This window comes from Lepisosteus oculatus, chromosome 14, assembly GCF_040954835.1.
Source record: "Lepisosteus oculatus isolate fLepOcu1 chromosome 14, fLepOcu1.hap2, whole genome shotgun sequence".
Lineage (NCBI taxonomy): Eukaryota > Metazoa > Chordata > Actinopteri > Semionotiformes > Lepisosteidae > Lepisosteus > Lepisosteus oculatus.
In genome coordinates, this window is record NC_090709.1 from 27,361,434 (window position 1) to 27,373,933 (window position 12,500).

The 12,500-nt window shown below is 52.4% G+C and overlaps 17 non-coding genes and 2 pseudogenes across 17 annotated transcripts; all 19 read right to left on the bottom strand.

The window, feature by feature from the left end:
- Positions 1–391: 391 nt before the first annotated feature.
- On the bottom strand, positions 392–510 carry LOC138217635 (5S ribosomal RNA). Its single transcript, XR_011181347.1, has one exon. It is a non-coding gene; the product is annotated as a 5S ribosomal RNA (ribosomal RNA).
- A 537-nt stretch (positions 511–1,047) lies between these two features.
- Positions 1,048–1,166, bottom strand: LOC138245123 (5S ribosomal RNA). Its single transcript, XR_011193737.1, has one exon. It is a non-coding gene; the product is annotated as a 5S ribosomal RNA (ribosomal RNA).
- A 537-nt stretch (positions 1,167–1,703) lies between these two features.
- On the bottom strand, positions 1,704–1,822 carry LOC138244820 (5S ribosomal RNA). The gene has a single exon (XR_011193435.1). It is a non-coding gene; the product is annotated as a 5S ribosomal RNA (ribosomal RNA).
- Positions 1,823–2,359: 537 nt separating this feature from the next.
- LOC138244821 (5S ribosomal RNA) lies at positions 2,360–2,478 on the bottom strand. Its single transcript, XR_011193436.1, has one exon. It is a non-coding gene; the product is annotated as a 5S ribosomal RNA (ribosomal RNA).
- Positions 2,479–3,015: 537 nt separating this feature from the next.
- On the bottom strand, positions 3,016–3,134 carry LOC138218449 (5S ribosomal RNA; annotated as a pseudogene).
- A 537-nt stretch (positions 3,135–3,671) lies between these two features.
- Positions 3,672–3,790, bottom strand: LOC138217302 (5S ribosomal RNA). Its single transcript, XR_011181014.1, has one exon. It is a non-coding gene; the product is annotated as a 5S ribosomal RNA (ribosomal RNA).
- Positions 3,791–4,327: 537 nt separating this feature from the next.
- On the bottom strand, positions 4,328–4,446 carry LOC138217394 (5S ribosomal RNA). The gene has a single exon (XR_011181106.1). It is a non-coding gene; the product is annotated as a 5S ribosomal RNA (ribosomal RNA).
- A 537-nt stretch (positions 4,447–4,983) lies between these two features.
- Positions 4,984–5,102, bottom strand: LOC138217303 (5S ribosomal RNA). Its single transcript, XR_011181015.1, has one exon. It is a non-coding gene; the product is annotated as a 5S ribosomal RNA (ribosomal RNA).
- Positions 5,103–5,639: 537 nt separating this feature from the next.
- Positions 5,640–5,758, bottom strand: LOC138216929 (5S ribosomal RNA). Its single transcript, XR_011180642.1, has one exon. It is a non-coding gene; the product is annotated as a 5S ribosomal RNA (ribosomal RNA).
- Positions 5,759–6,295: 537 nt separating this feature from the next.
- On the bottom strand, positions 6,296–6,414 carry LOC138217029 (5S ribosomal RNA). Its single transcript, XR_011180742.1, has one exon. It is a non-coding gene; the product is annotated as a 5S ribosomal RNA (ribosomal RNA).
- Positions 6,415–6,951: 537 nt separating this feature from the next.
- LOC138244822 (5S ribosomal RNA) lies at positions 6,952–7,070 on the bottom strand. The gene has a single exon (XR_011193437.1). It is a non-coding gene; the product is annotated as a 5S ribosomal RNA (ribosomal RNA).
- A 537-nt stretch (positions 7,071–7,607) lies between these two features.
- LOC138216820 (5S ribosomal RNA) lies at positions 7,608–7,726 on the bottom strand. Its single transcript, XR_011180532.1, has one exon. It is a non-coding gene; the product is annotated as a 5S ribosomal RNA (ribosomal RNA).
- A 536-nt stretch (positions 7,727–8,262) lies between these two features.
- LOC138244295 (5S ribosomal RNA) lies at positions 8,263–8,381 on the bottom strand. Its single transcript, XR_011192908.1, has one exon. It is a non-coding gene; the product is annotated as a 5S ribosomal RNA (ribosomal RNA).
- Positions 8,382–8,917: 536 nt separating this feature from the next.
- LOC138216120 (5S ribosomal RNA) lies at positions 8,918–9,036 on the bottom strand. The gene has a single exon (XR_011179832.1). It is a non-coding gene; the product is annotated as a 5S ribosomal RNA (ribosomal RNA).
- Positions 9,037–9,573: 537 nt separating this feature from the next.
- On the bottom strand, positions 9,574–9,692 carry LOC138217598 (5S ribosomal RNA). The gene has a single exon (XR_011181310.1). It is a non-coding gene; the product is annotated as a 5S ribosomal RNA (ribosomal RNA).
- Positions 9,693–10,229: 537 nt separating this feature from the next.
- LOC138218272 (5S ribosomal RNA) lies at positions 10,230–10,348 on the bottom strand (annotated as a pseudogene).
- A 537-nt stretch (positions 10,349–10,885) lies between these two features.
- On the bottom strand, positions 10,886–11,004 carry LOC138217150 (5S ribosomal RNA). Its single transcript, XR_011180863.1, has one exon. It is a non-coding gene; the product is annotated as a 5S ribosomal RNA (ribosomal RNA).
- Positions 11,005–11,541: 537 nt separating this feature from the next.
- On the bottom strand, positions 11,542–11,660 carry LOC138218656 (5S ribosomal RNA). Its single transcript, XR_011181526.1, has one exon. It is a non-coding gene; the product is annotated as a 5S ribosomal RNA (ribosomal RNA).
- Positions 11,661–12,196: 536 nt separating this feature from the next.
- Positions 12,197–12,315, bottom strand: LOC138244297 (5S ribosomal RNA). Its single transcript, XR_011192910.1, has one exon. It is a non-coding gene; the product is annotated as a 5S ribosomal RNA (ribosomal RNA).
- Between the last annotated feature and the right edge of the window lie 185 nt (positions 12,316–12,500).

A 12,500-nucleotide genomic window follows, 5' to 3' on the forward strand; every position in this document is an offset into this window, starting at 1 on the left:
CTTTCACTCTTGCTTCCTTCCAATGAGGACGGAGCTGCGGGAGAAAGGGCGCTATAGAGGATCGCTGTGGAGAGCTGCTGCTGTGCTTTGACATCTGAGCTCTGTGGAAAACGATCTCAATACAATTCTGAAAAACGCGACCCTCCGAACGCCAGCCGAACAAGTCTCCACAGCCGAAGCGCTGTGTCTCTTTTCAGCTGGCGATAAACCTTTCCTCGATCCTTTGCGGACTTGTTAAACTGTTCATGATCAGAATAAAAAACGCTCACGCTAATACACAAGCACCCGCGTCTCGCCAACGCTGACAAATAAACAGACGGACAAGCCGCACTGCACGTGTGAACAGGGGAATGAGCGAGCGAGCGGGGATAGGGCGCCTCCTGCGCTTAAAAGCTTACAGCACCTGGTATTCCCAGGCGGTCTCCCATCCAAGTACTAACCAGACCCATCCCTGTTTAGCTTCCGAGATCAGACGAAATCAGGCGTGCTCAAGGGGGTGTGGCCGTAAGCGAGAGCGAGGCTCGCTGGCACCCTTCTTATTGAGAGGACAGCTCCGTCACCTCTTTTACGACGCTGCTTTATTTCCCTTGCGTTTTTCTCTTCTTCCCACGTTCTCTCTCTTCACTGCCTTCGTCCCCGCTCTATTTCACTTCAGCCTTTCACTCTTGCTTCCTTCCAATGAGGACGGAGCTGCGGGAGAAAGGGCGCTATAGAGGATCGCTGTGGAGAGCTGCTGCTGTGCTTTGACATCTGAGTTCTGTGGAAAACGATCTCAATACAATTCTGAAAAACGCGACTCTCCGAACGCCAGCCGAACAAGTCTCCACAGCCGAAGCGCTGTGTCTCTTTTCAGCTGGCGATAAACCTTTCTTCGATCCTTTGCGGACTTGTAAAACTGTTCCTGATCAGAATAAAAAACGCTCACGCTAATACACAAGCACCCGTGTCTCGCCAAAGCTGACAAATAAACAGATGGACAAGCCGCACTGCACGTGTGAACAGGGGAATGAGCGAGCGAGCGGGGATAGGGCGCCTCCTGCGCTTAAAAGCTTACAGCACCTGGTATTCCCAGGCGGTCTCCCATCCAAGTACTAACCAGGCCCATCCCTGTTTAGCTTCCGAGATCAGACGAGATCAGGTGTGCTCAAGGGGGTGTGGCCGTAAGCGAGAGCAAGGCTCGCTGGCACCCTTCTTATTGAGAGGACGGCTCCGTCACCTCTTTTACGACGCTGCTTTTTTTCCCTTGCGTTTTTCTCTTCTTCCCACGTTCTCTCTCTTCACTGCCTTCGTCCCCGCTCTATTTCACTTCAGCCTTTCACTCTTGCTTCCTTCCAATGAGGACGGAGCTGCGGGAGAAAGGGCGCTATAGAGGATCGCTGTGGAGAGCTGCTGCTGTGCTTTGACATCTGAGCTCTGTTGAAAACGATCTCAATACAATTCTGAAAAACTTGACTCTCCGAACGCCAGCCGAACAAGTCTCCACAGCCGAAGCGCTGTGTCTCTTTTCAGCTGGCGATAAACCTTTCCTCGATCCTTTGCGGACTTGTTAAACTGTTCCTGATCAGAATAAAAAACGCTCACGCTAATACACAAGCACCCGTGTCCCGCCAAAGCTGACAAATAAACAGACGGACAAGCCGCACTGCACGTGTGAACAGGGGAATGAGCGAGCGAGCGGGGATAGGGCGCCTCCTGCGCTTAAAAGCTTACAGCACCTGGTATTCCCAGGCGGTCTCCCATCCAGGTACTAACCAGGCCCATCCCTGTTTAGCTTCCGAGATCAGACGAGATCAGGCGTGCTCAAGGGGGTGTGGCCGTAAGCGAGAGCAAGGCTCGCTGGCACCCTTCTTATTGAGAGGACAGCTCCGTCACCTCTTTTACGACGCTGCTTTTTTTCCCTTGCGTTTTTCTCTTCTTCCCACGTTCTCTCTCTTCACTGCCTTCGTCCCCGCTCTATTTCACTTCAGCCTTTCACTCTTGCTTCCTTCCAATGAGGACGGAGCTGCGGGAGAAAGGGCGCTATAGAGGATCGCTGTGGAGAGCTGCTGCTGTGCTTTGACATCTGAGCTCTGTGGAAAACGATCTCAATACAATTCTGAAAAACGCGACTCTCCGAACGCCAGCCGAACAAGTCTCCACAGCCGAAGCGCTGTGTCTCTTTTCAGCTGGCGATAAACCTTTCCTCGATCCTTTGCGGACTTGTAAAACTGTTCCTGATCAGAATAAAAAACGCTCACGCTAATACACAAGCACCCGTGTCCCGCCAAAGCTGACAAATAAACAGACGGACAAGCCGCACTGCACGTGTGAACAGGGGAATGAGCGAGCGAGCGGGGATAGGGCGCCTCCTGCGCTTAAAAGCTTACAGCACCTGGTATTCCCAGGCGGTCTCCCATCCAGGTACTAACCAGGCCCATCCCTGTTTAGCTTCCGAGATCAGACGAGATCAGGCGTGCTCAAGGGGGTGTGGCCGTAAGCGAGAGCAAGGCTCGCTGGCACCCTTCTTATTGAGAGGACAGCTCCGTCACCTCTTTTACGACGCTGCTTTTTTTCCCTTGCGTTTTTCTCTTCTTCCCACGTTCTCTCTCTTCACTGCCTTCGTCCCCGCTCTATTTCACTTCAGCCTTTCACTCTTGCTTCCTTCCAATGAGGACGGAGCTGCGGGAGAAAGGGCGCTATAGAGGATCGCTGTGGAGAGCTGCTGCTGTGCTTTGACATCTGAGCTCTGTGGAAAACGATCTCAATACAATTCTGAAAAACGCGACTCTCCGAACGCCAGCCGAACAAGTCTCCACAGCCGAAGCGCTGTGTCTCTTTTCAGCTGGCGATAAACCTTTCCTCGATCCTTTGCGGACTTGTAAAACTGTTCCTGATCAGAATAAAAAACGCTCACGCTAATACACAAGCACCCGTGTCTCGCCAAAGCTGACAAATAAACAGACGGACAAGCCGCACTGCAAGTGTGAACAGGGGAATGACCGAGCGAGCGGGGATAGGGCGCCTCCTTCGCTTAAAAGCTTACAGCACCTGGCATTCCCAGGTGGTCTCCCATCCAAGTACTAACCAGGCCCATCCCTGTTTAGCTTCCGAGATTAGACAAGATCAGGCGTGCTCAAGGGGGTGTGGCCGTAAGCGAGAGCCAGAATCGCTGGCACCCCTCTTATTGAGAGGACAGCTCCGTCACCTCTTTTACGACGCTGCTTTTTTTCCCTTGCGTTTTTCTCTTCTTCCCACGTTCTCTCTCTTCACTGCCTTCGTCCCCGCTCTATTTCACTTCAGCCTTTCACTCTTGCTTCCTTCCAATGAGGACGGAGCTGCGGGAGAAAGGGCGCTATAGAGGATCGCTGTGGAGAGCTGCTGCTGTGCTTTGACATCTGAGCTCTGTGGAAAACGATCTCAATACAATTCTGAAAAACGCGACTCTCCGAACGCCAGCCGAACAAGTCTCCACAGCCGAAGCGCTGTGTCTCTTTTCAGCTGGCGATAAACCTTTCTTCGATCTTTTGCGGACTTGTAAAACTGTTCCTGATCAGAATAAAAAACGCTCACGCTAATACACAAGCACCCGCGTCTCGCCAAAGCTGACAAATAAACAGATGGACAAGCCGCACTGCACGTGTGAACAGGGGAATGAGCGAGCGAGCGGGGATAGGGCGCCTCCTGCGCTTAAAGGCTTACAGCACCTGGTATTCCCAGGCGGTCTCCCATCCAAGTACTAACCAGGCCCATCCCTGTTCAGCTTCGGAGATCAGACGAGATCAGGTATGCTCAAGGTGGTGTGGCCGTAAGCGAGAGCAAGGCTCGCTGGCACCCTTCTTATTGAGAGGACAGCTCCGTCACCTCTTTTACGACGCTGCTTTTTTTCCCTTGCGTTTTTCTCTTCTTCCCACGTTCTCTCTCTTCACTGCCTTCGTCCCCGCTCTATTTCACTTCAGCCTTTCACTCTTGCTTCCTTCCAATGAGGACGGAGCTGCGGGAGAAAGGGCGCTATAGAGGATCGCTGTGGAGAGCTGCTGCTGTGCTTTGACATCTGAGCTCTGTGGAAAACGATCTCAATACAATTCTGAAAAACGCGACTCTCCGAACGCCAGCCGAACAAGTCTCCACAGCCGAAGCGCTGTGTCTCTTTTCAGCTGGCGATAAACCTTTCCTCGATCCTTTGCGGACTTGTAAAACTGTTCCTGATCAGAATAAAAAACGCTCACGCTAATACACAAGCACCCGTGTCTCGCCAAAGCTGACAAATAAACAGACGGACAAGCCGCACTGCAAGTGTGAACAGGGGAATGACCGAGCGAGCGGGGATAGGGCGCCTCCTTCGCTTAAAAGCTTACAGCACCTGGCATTCCCAGGTGGTCTCCCATCCAAGTACTAACCAGGCCCATCCCTGTTTAGCTTCCGAGATCAGACAAGATCAGGCGTGCTCAAGGGGGTGTGGCCGTAAGCGAGAGCCAGAATCGCTGGCACCCCTCTTATTGAGAGGACAGCTCCGTCACCTCTTTTACGACGCTGCTTTTTTTCCCTTGCGTTTTTCTCTTCTTCCCACGTTCTCTCTCTTCACTGCCTTCGTCCCCGCTCTATTTCACTTCAGCCTTTCACTCTTGCTTCCTTCCAATGAGGACGGAGCTGCGGGAGAAAGGGCGCTATAGAGGATCGCTGTGGAGAGCTGCTGCTGTGCTTTGACATCTGAGCTCTGTGGAAAACGATCTCAATACAATTCTGAAAAACGCGACTCTCCGAACGCCAGCCGAACAAGTCTCCACAGCCGAAGCGCTGTGTCTCTTTTCAGCTGGCGATAAACCTTTCTTCGATCTTTTGCGGACTTGTAAAACTGTTCCTGATCAGAATAAAAAACGCTCACGCTAATACACAAGCACCCGCGTCTCGCCAAAGCTGACAAATAAACAGATGGACAAGCCGCACTGCACGTGTGAACAGGGGAATGAGCGAGCGAGCGGGGATAGGGCGCCTCCTGCGCTTAAAGGCTTACAGCACCTGGTATTCCCAGGCGGTCTCCCATCCAAGTACTAACCAGGCCCATCCCTGTTCAGCTTCGGAGATCAGACGAGATCAGGTATGCTCAAGGTGGTGTGGCCGTAAGCGAGAGCAAGGCTCGCTGGCACCCTTCTTATTGAGAGGACAGCTCCGTCACCTCTTTTACGACGCTGCTTTTTTTCCCTTGCGTTTTTCTCTTCTTCCCACGTTCTCTCTCTTCACTGCCTTCGTCCCCGCTCTATTTCACTTCAGCCTTTCACTCTTGCTTCCTTCCAATGAGGACGGAGCTGCGGGAGAAAGGGCGCTATAGAGGATCGCTGTGGAGAGCTGCTGCTGTGCTTTGACATCTGAGCTCTGTGGAAAACGATCTCAATACAATTCTGAAAAACGCGACTCTCCGAACGCCAGCCGAACAAGTCTCCACAGCCGAAGCGTTGTGTCTCTTTTCAGCTGGCGATAAACCTTTCCTCGATCCTTTGCGGACTTGTAAAACTGTTCCTGATCAGAATAAAAAACGCTCACGCTAATACACAAGCACCCGCGTCTCGCCAAAGCTGACAAATAAACAGACGGACAAGCTGCACTGCACGTGTGAACAGGGGAATGAGCGAGCGAGCAGGGATAGGGCGCCTCCTGCGCTTAAAAGCTTACAGCACCTGGTATTCCCAGGCGGTCTCCCATCCAAGTACTAACCAGGCCCATCCCTGTTTAGCTTCCGACATCAGATGAGATCAGGCGTGCTCAAGGGGGTGTGGCCGTAAGCGAGAGCAAGGCTCGCTGGCACCCTTCTTATTGAGAGGACAGCTCCGTCACCTCTTTTACGACGCTGCTTTTTTTCCCTTGCGTTTTTCTCTTCTTCCCACGTTCTCTCTCTTCACTGCCTTCGTCCCCGCTCTATTTCACTTCAGCCTTTCACTCTTGCTTCCTTCCAATGAGGACGGAGCTGCGGGAGAAAGGGCGCTATAGAGGATCGCTGTGGAGAGCTGCTGCTGTGCTTTGACATCTGAGCTCTGTGGAAAACGATCTCAATACAATTCTGAAAAACGCGACTCTCCGAACGCCAGCCGAACAAGTCTCCACAGCCGAAGCGCTGTGTCTCTTTTCAGCTGGCGATAAACCTTTCCTCGATCCTTTGCGGACTTGTAAAACTGTTCCTGATCAGAATAAAAAACGCTCACGCTAATACACAAGCACCCGTGTCTCGCCAAAGCTGACAAATAAAGAGACGGACAAGCCGCACTGCACGTGTGAACAGGGGAATGAGCGAGCGAGCGGGGATAGGGCGCCTCCTGCGCTTAAAAGCTTACAGCACTTGGTATTCCCAGGCGGTCTCCCATCCAAGTACTAACCAGGCCCATCCCTGTTTAGCTTCCGAGATCAGACGAGATCAGGCGTGCTCAAGGGGGTGTGGCCGTAAGCGAGAGCAAGGCTCGCTGGCACCCTTCTTATTGAGAGGACAGCTCCGTCACCTCTTTTACGACGCTGCTTTTTTTCCCTTGCGTTTTTCTCTTCTTCCCACGTTCTCTCTCTTCACTGCCTTCATCCCCGCTCTATTTCACTTCAGCCTTTCACTCTTGCTTCCTTCCAATGAGGACGGAGCTGCGGGAGAAAGGGCGCTATAGAGGATCGCTGTGGAGAGCTGCTGCTGTGCTTTGACATCTGAGCTCTGTTGAAAACGATCTCAATACAATTCTGAAAAACTTGACTCTCCGAACGCCAGCCGAACAAGTCTCCACAGCCGAAGCGCTGTGTCTCTTTTCAGCTGGCGATAAACCTTTCCTCGATCCTTTGCGGACTTGTTAAACTGTTCCTGATCAGAATAAAAAACGCTCATGCTAATACACAAGCACCCGTGTCCCGCCAAAGCTGACAAATAAACAGACGGACAAGCCGCACTGCACGTGTGAACAGGGGAATGAGCGAGCGAGCGGGGATAGGGCGCCTCCTGCGCTTAAAAGCTTACAGCACCTGGTATTCCCAGGCGGTCTCCCATCCAGGTACTAACCAGGCCCATCCCTGTTTAGCTTCCGAGATCAGACGAGATCAGGCGTGCTCAAGGGGGTGTGGCCGTAAGCGAGAGCAAGGCTCGCTGGCACCCTTCTTATTGAGAGGACAGCTCCGTCACCTCTTTTACGACGCTGCTTTTTTTCCCTTGCGTTTTTCTCTTCTTCCCACGTTCTCTCTCTTCACTGCCTAAGTCCCCGCTCTATTTCACTTCAGCCTTTCACTCTTGCTTCCTTCCAATGAGGACGGAGCTGCGGGAGATAGGGCGCTATAGAGGATCGCTGTGGAGAGCTGCTGCTGTGCTTTGACATCTGAGCTCTGTGGAAAACGATCTCAATACAATTCTGAAAAACGCAACTCTCCGAACGCCAGCCGAACAAGTCTCCACAGCCGAAGCGCTGTGTCTCTTTTCAGCTGGCGATAAACCTTTCCTCGATCCTTTGCGGACTTGTTAAACTGTTCCTGATCAGAATAAAAAATGCTCACGCTAATACACAAGCACCCGTGTCTCGCCAAAGCTGACAAATAAACAGACGGACAAGCCGCACTGCACGTGTGAACAGGGGAATGAGCCAGCGAGCGGGGATAGGGCGCCTCCTGCGCTTAAAACCTTACAGCACCTGGTATTCCCAGGCGGTCTCCCATCCAAGTACTAACCAGGCCCATCCCTGTTTAGCTTCCGAGATCAGACGAGATCAGGCGTGCTCAAGGGGGTGTGGCCGTAAGCGAGAGCAAGGCTCGCTGGCACCCTTCTTATTGAGAGGACAGCTCCGTCACCTCTTTTACGACGCTGCTTTTTTCCCTTGCGTTTTTCTCTTCTTTCCACGTTCTCTCTCTTCACTGCCTTCGTCCCCGCTCTATTTCACTTCAGCCTTTCACTCTTGCTTCCTTCCAATGAGGACGGAGCTGCGGGAGAAAGGGCGCTATAGAGGATCGCTGTGGAGAGCTGCTGCTGTGCTTTGACATCTGAGCTCTGTGGAAAACGATCTCAATACAATTCTGAAAAACGCGACTCTCCGAACGCCAGCCGAACAAGTCTCCACAGCCGAAGCGCTGTGTCTCTTTTCAGCTGGCGATAAACCTTTCCTCGATCCTTTGCGGACTTGTTAAACTGTTCCTGATCAGAATAAAAAACGCTCACGCTAATACACAAGCACCCGTGTCTCGCCAAAGCTGACAAATAAACAGACGGACAAGCCGCACTGCACGTGTGAACAGGGGAATGAGCGAGCGAGCGGGGATAGGGCGCCTCCTGCGCTTAAAAGCTTACAGCACCTGGTATTCCCAGGCGGTCTCCCATCCAAGTACTAACCAGGCCCATCCCTGTTTAGCTTCCGAGATCAGACGAGATCAGGCGTGCTCAAGGGGGTGTGGCCGTAAGCGAGAGCAAGGCTCGCTGGCACCCTTCTTATTGAGAGGACAGCTCCGTCACCTCTTTTACGACGCTGCTTTTTTCCCTTGCGTTTTTCTCTTCTTCCCACGTTCTCTCTCTTCACTGCCTTCGTCCCCGCTCTGTTTCACTTCAGCCTTTCACTCTTGCTTCCTTCCAATGAGGACGGAGCTGCGGGAGAAAGGGCGCTATAGAGGATCGCTGTGGAGAGCTGCTGCTGTGCTTTGACATCTGAGCTCTGTGGAAAACGATCTCAATACAATTCTGAAAAACGCGACTCTCCGAACGCCAGCCGAACAAGTCTCCACAGCCGAAGCGCTGTGTCTCTTTTCAGCTGGCGATAAACCTTTCCTCGATCCTTTGCGGACTTGTTAAACTGTTCCTGATCAGAATAAAAAACGCTCACGCTAATACACAAGCACCCGTGTCTCGCCAAAGCTGACAAATAAACAGACGGACAAGCCGCACTGCACGTGTGAACAGGGGAATGAGCGAGCGAGCGGGGATAGGGCGCCTCCTGCGCTTAAAAGCTTACAGCACCTGGTATTCCCAGGCGGTCTCCCATCCAAGTACTAACCAGGTCCATCCCTGTTTAGCTTCCGAGATCAGACGAGATCAGGCGTGCTCAAGGGGGTGTGGCCGTAAGCGAGAGCCAAGCTCGCTGGCACCCTTCTTATTGAGAGGACAGCTCCGTCACCTCTTTTACGACGCTGCTTTTTTTCTCTTGCGTTTTTCTCTTCTTTCCACGTTCTCTCTCTTCACTGCCTTCGTCCCCGCTCTATTTCACTTCAGCCTTTCACTCTTGCTTCCTTCCAATGAGGACGGAGATGCGGGAGAAAGGGCGCTATAGAGGATCGCAGTGGAGAGCTGCTGCTGTGCTTTGACATCTGAGCTCTGTGGAAAACGATCTCAATACAATTCTGAAAAACGCGACTCTCCGAACGCCAGCCGAACAAGTCTCCACAGCCGAAGCGCTGTGTCTCTTTTCAGCTGGCGATAAACCTTTCGTCGATCCTTTGCGGACTTGTTAAACTGTTCATGATCAGAATAAAAAACGCTCACGCTAATACACAAGCACCCGTGTCTCGCCAAAGCTGACAAATAAACAGACGGACAAGCCGCACTGCACGTGTGAACAGGGGAATGAGCGAGAGAGCGGGGATAGGGCGCCTCCTGCGCTTAAAAGCTTACATCACCTGGTATTCCCAGGCGGTCTCCCATCCAAGTACTAACCAGGCCCATCCCTGTTTAGCTTCCGAGATCAGACGAGATCAGGCGTGCTCAAGGGGGTGTGGCCATAAGCGAGAGCAAGGCTCGCTGGCACCCTTCTTATTGAGAGGACAGCTCCGTCACCTCTTTTACGACGCTGCTTTTTTTCCCTTGCGTTTTTCTCTTCTTCCCACGTTCTCTCTCTTCACTGCCTAAGTCCCCGCTCTATATCACTTCAGCCTTTCACTCTTGCTTCCTTCCAATGAGGACGGAGCTGCGGGAGATAGGGCGCTATAGAGGATCGCTGTGGAGAGCTGCTGCTGTGCTTTGACATCTGAGCTCTGTGGAAAACGATCTCAATACAATTCTGAAAAACGCAACTCTCCGAACGCCAGCCGAACAAGTCTCCACAGCCGAAGCGCTTTGTCTCTTTTCAGCTGGCGATAAACCTTTCCTCGATCCTTTGCGGACTTGTTAAACTGTTCCTGATCAGAATAAAAAACGCTCACGCTAATACACAAGCACCCGTGTCTCGCCAAAGCTGACAAATAAACAGACGGACAAGCCGCACTGCACGTGTGAACAGGGGAATGAGCCAGCGAGCGGGGATAGGGCGCCTCCTGCGCTTAAAACCTTACAGCACCTGGTATTCCCAGGCGGTCTCCCATCCAAGTACTAACCAGGCCCATCCCTGTTTAGCTTCCAAGATCAGACGAGATCAGGCGTGCTCAAGGGGGTGTGGCCGCAAGCGAGAGCAAGGCTCGCTGGCACCCTTCTTATTGAGAGGACAGCTCTGTCACCTCTTTTACGACGCTGCATTTTTTCCCTTGCGTTTTTCTCTTCTTCCCACGTTCTCTCTCTTCACTGCCTTCGTCCCCGCTCTATTTCACTTCAGCCTTTCACTTTTGCTTCCTTCCAATGAGGACGGAGGTGCGGGAGAAAGGGCGCTATAGAGGATCGCTGTGGAGAGCTGCTGCTGTGCTTTGACATCTGAGCTCTGTGGAAAACGATCTCAATACAATTCTGAAAAACGCGACTCTCCGAACGCCAGCCGAACAAGTCTCCACAGCCGAAGCGCTGTGTCTCTTTTCAGCTGGCGATAAACCTTTCCTCGATCCTTTGCGGACTTGTTAAACTGTTCCTGATCAGAATAAAAAACGCTCACGCTAATACACAAGCACCCGTGTCTCGCCAAAGCTGACAAATAAACAGACGGACAAGCCGCACTGCACGTGTGAACAGGGGAATGAGCCAGCGAGCGGGGATAGGGCGCCTCCTGCGCTTAAAAGCTTACAGCACCTGGTATTCCCAGGCGGTCTCCCATCCAAGTACTAACCAGGCCCATCCCTGTTTAGCTTACGAGATCAGACGAGATCAGGCGTGCTCAAGGGGGTGTGGCCGTAAGCAAGAGCAAGGCTCGCTGGCACCCTTCTTATTGAGAGGACAGCTCTGTCACCTCTTTTACGACGCTGCATTTTTTCCCTTGCGTTTTTCTCTTCTTCCCACGTTCTCTCTCTTCACTGCCTTCGTCCCCGCTCTATTTCACTTCAGCCTTTCACTTTTGCTTCCTTCCAATGAGGACGGAGGTGCGGGAGAAAGGGCGCTATAGAGGATCGCTGTGGAGAGCTGCTGCTGTGCTTTGACATCTGAGCTCTGTGGAAAACGATCTCAATACAATTCTGAAAAACGCGACTCTCCGAACGCCAGCCGAACAAGTCTCCACAGCCGAAGCGCTGTGTCTCTTTTCAGCTGGCGATAAACCTTTCCTCGATCCTTTGCGGACTTGTTAAACTGTTCCTGATCAGAATAAAAAACGCTCACGCTAATACACAAGCACCCGTGTCTCGCCAAAGCTGACAAATAAACAGAGGGACAAGCCGCACTGCACGTGTGAACAGGGGAATGAGCCAGCGAGCGGGGATAGGGCGCCTCCTGCGCTTAAAAGCTTACAGCACCTGGTATTCCCAGGTGGTCTCCCATCCAAGTACTAACCAGGCCCATCCCTGTTTAGCTTCCGAGATCAGACGAGATCAGGCGTGCTCAAGGGGGTGTGGCCGTAAGCGAGAGCAAGGCTCGCTGGCACCCTTCTTATTGAGAGGACAGCTCCGTCACCTCTTTTACGACGCTGCTTTTTTCCCTTGCGTTTTTCTCTTCTTTCCACGTTCTCTCTCTTCACTGCCTTCGTCCCCGCTCTATTTCACTTCAGCCTTTCACTCTTGCTTCCTTCCAATGAGGACGGAGCTGCGGGAGAAAGGGCGCTATAGAGGATCGCTGTGGAGAGCTGCTGCTGTGCTTTGACATCTGAGCTCTGTGGAAAACGATCTCAATACAATTCTGAAAAACGCGACTCTCCGAACGCCAGCCGAACAAGTCTCCACAGCCGAAGCGCTGTGTCTCTTTTCAGCTGGCGATAAACCTTTCCTCGATCCTTTGCGGACTTGTAAAACTGTTCCTGATCAGAATAAAAAACGCTCACGCTAATACACAAGCACCCGTGTCTCGCCAAAGCTGAGAAATAAACAGACGGACAAGCCGCACTGCACGTGTGAACAGGGGAATGAGCGAGCGAGCGGGGATAGGGCGCCTCCTGCGCTTAAAAGCTTACAGCACCTGGTATTCCCAGGCGGTCTCCCATCCAAGTACTAACCAGGCCCATCCCTGTTTAGCTTCCGAGATCAGACGAGATCAGGCGTGCTCAAGGGGGTGTGGCCGTAAGCAAGAGCAAGGCTCGCTGGCACCCTTCTTATTGAGAGGACAGCTCTGTCACCTCTTTTACGACGCTGCATTTTTTCCCTTGCGTTTTTCTCTTCTTCCCACGTTCTCTCTCTTCACTGCCTTCGTCCCCGCTCTATTTCACTTCAGCCTTTCACTTTTGCTTCCTTCCAATGAGGACAGAGCTGCG